This window comes from Dermacentor albipictus, chromosome 8 (genome assembly GCF_038994185.2).
Source record: "Dermacentor albipictus isolate Rhodes 1998 colony chromosome 8, USDA_Dalb.pri_finalv2, whole genome shotgun sequence".
NCBI lineage: Eukaryota > Metazoa > Arthropoda > Arachnida > Ixodida > Ixodidae > Dermacentor > Dermacentor albipictus.
Window position 1 is genome coordinate 5,483,487 of NC_091828.1, and position 8,443 is coordinate 5,491,929.

The 8,443-nt window shown below is 40.5% G+C and overlaps 1 pseudogene; it reads right to left on the bottom strand.

The window, feature by feature from the left end:
* Positions 1–7,358: 7,358 nt before the first annotated feature.
* LOC135908166 (uncharacterized) lies at positions 7,359–8,130 on the bottom strand (annotated as a pseudogene).
* Positions 8,131–8,443: the final 313 nt, after the last annotated feature.

Below are 8,443 nucleotides of genomic sequence, written 5' to 3' on the forward strand. Positions count from 1 at the left end.
TATGAGAAGTGTCGAATGATTTTAAGGAAAGAGTCGTATTTAAAAATGCAAGACTCTTTAGTGTAGGTCAAGCAAGTCAATATAGGTAGAATACTCTGCAAAATTATGCGAGTGAGGGGATGTCAAACAATGGGTCAGGAAATGCATTGTTTTTCTGCAAAACAAAAGCTGATTTCCATTACATAAGTCACTTTAGCATCATGATAAATTCAGAAATAAACCAAAAAACAAGACGTGCAAAAATAAAAAAAAACATTTAATGATGCTCTCTCCACACTGGGATAAATAAAAACAAACACATCACATCTAATGTGGACATATCAGATGCCTTGTGAAACACTAAAGGAACAATTCAGTTTCGAGCTATGGCACTTGCCGCATAGATGTGGGGGGGCCTTGCACCAATAGTGATAGTTACCACTGCATTTAGAAATTGAAAGCATTTGTGCAGACAAGGATGATTCTTTATTTTTTTGGCTACCACTTAAAATGCCTCCACCAAGTGTTACAATGCTGCACGCAGCCATACTAAGGATCTCGCAGCAACACCTGCAGGTAAAAAGCAGAAGCAGTCAAAGTGCTGGTGTGTTCTGGACACTATGTTTGAAAACTTTTAGGCAAGAAGAGGGCAAGAAGCAGACATAACAACTGCATTTATTTTCATAATTCCCCATTTCAATGGCCTTTTCTTTTTGCTTAGACAATGCCTACGCCTAGCCACAGCAGCTCCCTCACACAGTCTCCGCAAGCCAAGAGGCCGTGGAGGCAAATGCAGGTAAGAGGCAATAAGCAATAGCGCTGGTATCGACATTCATCTAATTTCTTTTTATTTCGTTTAAGCAGCCAGCATAGCTCGAACAGCCACCTTGACTGCGGGTGTGTCAACCTAGTCGCCAAGGAAACATTTGAGTGAAAGTGACAGGCAATGTGAACAGCCACTTCTCCATGTAAACAATACTCTTTTTCTCGGATGACTCCTACGCCTCGCCACGCCAGCACACTTGTGCACAAAGATGCCGCAGAGGCACGTGCAGGTCAGAGGCAAGAAGCAGTGGCACTGGTGTCGACATTTACCCAATTTCTTTTTCTTACACTGAGGCAGCCAGCACACCTCGAACAGCCACCTTGACTGCGGGTGTGTCAGTAGATTCCTGTTGTACATATGCTTATAATAAACTTCAGTAAACTTGAACTTCATAATAAACTTTAAGGCAAATGGGACATTGATGCATCGTATTTTTGAACATTTATTCTACGTATCCACATGAAAATGGGCTCTGAATTTCTAGCTGGAAACGGTCTTTCCAGCCAGGTTTCCAACTGGAATCAGCCCTTCCAGCTAGCAATTTTCCAGAGCCAGCTGGAAATGGCACTTTCCAGCTTGAAGTGGAATCCACCTCAGCTGGTTTTTCAGGTAGAAGCAGCACTGCCAGCTGGAAGTTTTTCAGCTTCAGCTGGAAACAACTGGATACAGCATTTTTTAGCTGGAAACAGCGCTTCCAACTGGAAACAACTGGATGGAACATTTTCCAGCCGGAAGTAGAATCTATCGACTGGAAAGTGGAGCTTCCCACTTGCATTAAGACATTTTTTTGTATCTGCAACATGCCCATATTTAGCCCTAGGTGGTGTTTGTATAAGAACGAAGAGCTTTTACTCTTGCAGCAGCAGCAAAAAAAAAATTAATTCGTTTTTGTTGCGACAACAATCGTAATTAATTGCATGAACTGCATGGAAATGCTCGTCACTCCGGGTACCTTTGATCGCGATCGGGATCGATTGCAATCTAAAGTGTCCTGTGTGATCGAGTTGCCAAACAAAAAATATCTCCAGGAAAAACTGCCACTTTTATTGAACCTTACTCGTAGTAAACAAAAGCGACGCGCTCTTAGTCGACACTATCTTGCTACATTGTCGACGTCGTCTAGCGAGGAGCTTGCCCGATTGGTCATGATGAGCCGTTGCGCAAACGGCTAGTGTTGACAGCATAGCAGTTTCTTCCCTGACAGAAAAGAGCCTTAACATGTGGCACCTTCAGCAGTTCAGGCTGCAATGACCGCTGCTACTATTTTTTTCTTACTGCACGACGCCGCTACAATCGCCTCCATATTTGTTGAATACTTAGACGCTTTAGTCTCGTATCTTGTCTTGATATGCTCTTTTGACACTAATAATAAAATAATAGCGTGTTATTGCAATATAAGTATTTCTCAGAAAAGCTCGGGTTTTTATTCACAGCAAACAGCAGCATTACAAATGCAGGCCGAATATAAGAAATGTGACGACGCCACAGGTGCCCTAGTTTCGTACAGCACATGGCGGAAACTGTCACGGCGAGGCAATTTCGCGAGACAACGAGAGTCTCTCGGGTGTGCGTGTGATCAAGTTTTTGTGAGGAACCTGCATGATCTTGCGCATGAAGTAATTATTTTTGGACAGCTTCTTCTATGGACGGTGTTACAAGTACAGGCAAGCGGGTATCAACGGTTGTTATTGCTGTACTTTGTGGTGTTGTGATTCACCAGTGCGGATCGAAGAGCACCGTTTTCTCCAGCCCTGATTCTACAATTTGGAGATATTTCACTTGCTTATGTTTTGAGCGTGAGTTAATGTTTATTTTTATCCTGAATGTTGGCACGCTTGAGCATGATATCATAGGTCCCTGCTGTACGTGATGTTCGTATCATTTTATGTTTTGCGGAATTTGGTAGAAATGGCCTGTACGTGGCAGATATCATAATTCTTGTCGCTGAGCGGAATTATTCGAAGAGCTGGACATTATTAGCATGTGAAATCGAAAGACATCTTCAAGCAATTAGCAAAAATTGACAAATTAACTTATTACCTTGCTGCACATATTGCAATGTACGAATTGTGGCCTGTGAGTTTGCAAGATGGATCCACTTTAAATGAATTTCCAGAATTACATCAGTTTCGATATATTATTTTCTAAAGTGTGAGACAAATAAATGAGCGTTCCAGTTACTTTTGTGCTCCAATACATAAAAGAGCTGTTAAAAAAGTAAGTAGACCAACAGTGCACTTTTACGGCGAGTTTGATGACACATATTTCTAACTGGTGTCATTCTGGAAAGTAAGTCCAAGTGGATACGCCTGGCAATCTCAATGGCTACAATTCGTAGATTGCGATATGTGCCGTAATGTAATAAATTAGGAAGTTCATTATTGAATTTTTAAAAATTAGTTCAATATGTGTTCCGATTTTTCGTGCAAGTAATCTCCTCCTCTGAAGGATCCAGCTCAAGGACTAGAATTACGGTATCTTCAACAGGCGATTTGTTAAAAATTGCATAAAACTTAAAATTATCACGCAGCATATGTGAAGTGCTTGCCAGTTTGCGTAAGCCCCTTTTGTCTCCAATAGCCCACTTGAATATATTGCCGTGCAGTGTTTGCGCCCAATGTTGCACATACGTACGTCTATTAAATACTAGTGCGTATATGTCAATCTGCCCAACGCAATAGAAGCACATTTATGGCGTGCTTTCACGGCAAGTGCCAGCTCGCAAACACGTTGCCTCGAATGGCAGGCATTTGAATTGGTGCAAAACAACAATAACATAAAAAGACTGGCCCTCAAGCTCCTGTGTTATTCAGCAGAGAAATGCTTCTTGGGGGGCTGTTGAGTTACATCACATGCCTAGTTCAAGATACAAATGAGCTCATTTGAATTCTATTTGCACTAAAGCCACAGTCAATGGCGCTAAACAATTTAACAATCATTGCATAGCTTCTGCAGCTCAAGTTGAGAGCCTCTTGAGAGCTCAGGTTGAGGCCTTGCGCCACATGAACTGTAGAAGGGGCTGTGATGAAGGTAAACTGTGGTACCGTCCAAAGGCTGTTGATACAATCCACGTGATTTTGGTAAAGGTCACTGTTTACTAGAACTGAGTGGATTAAAGTGATGATTGTTTTAAAGTTCACTCAATATGTCTAAATATTTTTTTCAGATGGGGTACAAGGAGATGTGCAAACGTATTCCACATCTTGAGGGAGATGCAAGATATGCTTCCACAATCCTTAATAATAATAATAACTTTATTTGCATCCGAAATACACGATGCCGGAGGCCTGCAGAAAAAGCTGTCGCATTGCAGCTTGACAAGGCCACAGGCCCCCGCACTGGCAACTTCACGTAGCAGTCAGCAAATTATAAAAAAATATATGTGAGTTACAATCAGCACTCACTGAAATCCATGCATACATAAAGATAAAACTCATTCCATATTCAGACATCGTTATACAAATTATGTTATACAATTTGAAGTTATACAATTAATACAATTACAATTGCGATACAATTAATACAAGTAATACAATACAAGTTGAAGTTATACAATTATGAAGTGCAAACATTCAGCTTTCAAGACACTGTTTATCCATGCAAGAACGCCACCAGAGACCAGCGCACACAAAAATGAACCGCAGAAAGCGCAGATAACTCCGCGGTAAAAGTGCAACAATATTATGCACTAACTATACCATTCCTTTTTTTTCCTTTTTTTTGTTTTCTTCTTCTACGCACTAAAGTATTTTCGAAGGTCCGCAAAAGTAATTTTGTCAGGCTCTATATTTTGTGTCTGTAGGGTATTCAATAACCTTGGCAGCCGGTTTCTTAACATTTGTAAGCCATATGTTGTCCTACAAGTATTTATTGCCCATGTTTCAAAATTTCGCGTATTATATGTAGTAGAGTGATATTTCAACTTCGCTAACTGACGCAAGAAACAAGTATTATTTTTTATCTCTTGTTTATATCGCTTGTACCGGCAATAATCATAAATATTTGTTACTGGCATTATGTTGTAGCTGCGAAATAAGGGCTCAGATGGATAGTACCTGGGTACATCCGCAATTACTCGCAGAAACTTTTTTGCAAAACATGGATTTTTTGCAGATTGGTTTGCGTCGTAGAGGTCCAAACTAGGTGACAATAATTAAGTCTGGAACAAAATAAAGTATTGTAGATTAGCATCATTACACTGCGTGGTAGTATGCTTGCGTTCCGATATATGAGGCCTATTACTTGGGAGAGTTTTGTTGTTAACTGATCTATGTGCTCGTCCCAAGACAAGTTATTGTGGAAGACGACGCCCAGTGTTTTAATAGAAGGCACTATATCAATTGGAGTTGAGTTAAGCAGAACCTTTTGATTTAATGTTATCTTCTTGTTTCTAGCGTGAAACAAAACTGCCTTTGTTTTCTGTACATTTATTTTTAAGGCATTTTCTTCTGTCCACTTTTCAAGCTTACCCAGGATTTCGTTGGCGTTGCGAACTATTTGGTTGGTTTCTTTTGCTGACAAAAATATACTAGCATCGTCTGCATAAATGACGAATTTTACTTCTGGACATATACTTACAATGTCATTTAGATAGAGATTGAAAAGAAATGGTCCCAAGATGCTGCCTTGAGGCACACCACAAGAAACTGCTAATGGATCCGAGTGAAAGCCTTCTATATCTACAATTTGTTGCCTATTTCTTAAATATGAATAGATTAGAGAAGCAGCAACACCTCGCATACCGTATCGTTCTAGCTTCCTAATGAGCAGTTCATGATTAATAAGGTCAAATGCCCTTGAAAAATCTATAAAAATGCCCAGTATTACATTTTCTTTTTCGATTTGATCTAGTATATAATCTTTTTGTGCAAGAAGTGCCGATTCAGTGCTCAAACCTTCACGGAAACCATACTGGCAGTCAATCAAGATGTTGTGTTTCTGTCCGAATTTTTTCAGTCTCTTGAGGATTACCTTTTCAAAGGCCTTTGATAACACGGGCAGTATAGAAACAGGCCTGTAATTGCCCATATCGTTCTTGTCACCCTTCTTATAGAGTACCTTAACACGAGCAACTTGCATTTGGGGTGGAAATATCGCTTGCTCGAGGCATAAGTTAAATATGTGCCGTATGCATGGAGCAAGCAAAGAGGCAGCATGTTTAAAAGGCTTCGCTTGCATCCCGTCAACATCCAACGCACTGCTGTTATTTAGGCTTATTTAGGCTTATTTAGGCTCTGTCACTTCAGCTTCAGTGACAGGGTCAAGGAACACTGAACTGTTATTGTAGTAAACATTTTTTAAATCACTCGTTGCTGCCATTTGACCCGCGGATTTCACAATATGCTCATTGAAAGCATTGGCTAACGCCTTCTCTGACAACGCGTTGCCATTGTATTTTATTTCACGAACTGATTGGTTTTTGACATTATATTGTAACACTGAGTTCCACTTCTTCCAGAGAGCATTTGAGCAGCCAGAAAGGGAAGTAAATAAATTATTAAAATGATGTTTTCTTGCTCTTTTTAACTCTTTGTTTAAACAGTTACGGAAAGTTTTAAACTTCTTCAGTGCGTCTGGATCTCTGTTCTTAATAAATTTGCTAAACATTGTATTTTTCTCCCGAATTTTTGCTGCCAGGTCAGAGGTTATCCAGGGCTTACGAATTTTTCTCTTTTGTTTTAAGCGTACAAAAGGAAAGTTCTCTGTATATATAGGTTGAAGGATTTTAAGGAATTCTTCGTAAGCTGCGCAAGCATCTGTAATATTATACACAGTGTCCCACAGTACCAACGAAAGTTTGTTTACAAATGAGGAAAGATATTGCGGCGTAATACGCTGTATTAAATTTGCAGGCGAATTTTGTTTCATGTTCACCTTTTTACTACAGCATAAAAATATAGGCAAATGATCACTCAACTCAGCCGCGATAACTCCAGCTCTTATTCTCTCCGGCATTACATTTGTAACAAAAATATCAATCAATGTAGACGTATTCAGTGTCACTCTTGTTGGAAGATTAATAACATTTGTAAGGCCATTGGATTTTAATAGAACATCCAGCTTAACCTTTGACGGATCACTGCTCAACATGTTAATATTCACATCACCACCAAAAATGAGATCGAAATGGTAATAATTTACAAACGCAAAAAAAACCATAGGTATTCTAAAAATGGTGTCATCATTCCGTTCGGAGGTCGATAGACAACAGCGATTACAAACCTTTGCAATTTCAACGAAATAAACTCATAGTCGCTTGTGCTTACGCAGAACGCCTGAAGTAACTCACACGAGAAAGTATTTTTTACCAAGATGCATACACCACCACCGCGACCACTGGTCCGGTTAGCATAGAAAGTTTGATAAGAAGGAAGACGGAAAACAGTTGAGTCATCTGTGCTCCATGTTTCTGTAAGCATTATCACGTCAAACACGTGATCAAGCTGCTGGAAAAAAAGAGTAAGTTCGGGTACTTTATGCTTTACTGATCGTATGTTTAGATCAAAACACTTCAGTGATTTCTTATATACTGGTCCCAGGTGCCTTTCAAAGCCATGCGGCAGGACGTAACGTTCCGCGTCGACGTTATCCATGATTATCATTTAGCCATCTCAAAAACTGCCATGTTCCTTATCTTAGTTTACTCAAGTCGCTAGAACTTGAAATGGCCACCGCATTTTCGCCGTCAGTTTTGCGCACGAGTACTCGTCCATTGTGATGCCAGACGTACTTGAAACCGTTTATCTTTGCCCAGTTTTTCACCTCAAAAAGAAGTGCACGAGTTCGTTTGGTTATGTTTTCTTGCAAAAACAACTTATCATCTACACAGCTCAGCTTCTTCCGGTTTTGCCACCATTCATCTCGCTTCATTTGTTTGGCAAAGCGACAAATAACACCTGGCGTTTTTCCTTTTTGAGCGGGCAGTCGATGGATCGCCACAATATCATGTTGCAAAAGTTGTGGGAGCTCGGCCTTTCCTGCTAGCCATTTATTTCTTCCAATAAATTTTCATTGTAAGTTTGCGGCATTCCGTGGAATTCCAGGTTTAGTTTACGGCTCTGCCATTCCAAGGAGTCAACCTCGGCCTTAAGCTGTGTGACCTCCTCCCGTTCTTCAAGCTTTAGCAACCTTCCGTTGATATCCGCGACATCGTGTTCATTTTTTTCCGTGCGTGTTAGAAGCTGATCGTACTGCTCGCTCATGAAGTGAACAGCATCTTCCGAACTCTCAACGGATTCTTTTAGGGGCAGCAATAGGTCCAGCTTGTCATTAATAGTCTTCAACCACACGCGTACATCATCTTGCGCGTCAGGTTTTTTGGCCATCTTTTCTGCTAGCTGTGAACGCGACGTAGAGCGTCGGCATGTTGTGCATCGCCATGCTCTGCGATACGCTTCACCCTTCGATTTTACTGTAGTGTCGGATACGCCAGCACACTTTCCGGTATGGTACGTGCAATCACATTCACTGCATGTCATTGATTTCTCTGAATCATCGCACTCTTCTTCACATACTTTGCACTGCCCTCCAGGAGACATATTTCACTGTGGCAGCAGCAGCAGCGGTAATATCAAAAGTAAGAGTAAAAGCTACGCAAAAATAATAATGCAGTTACTAACCTGCAAAAGTACAGAGGAT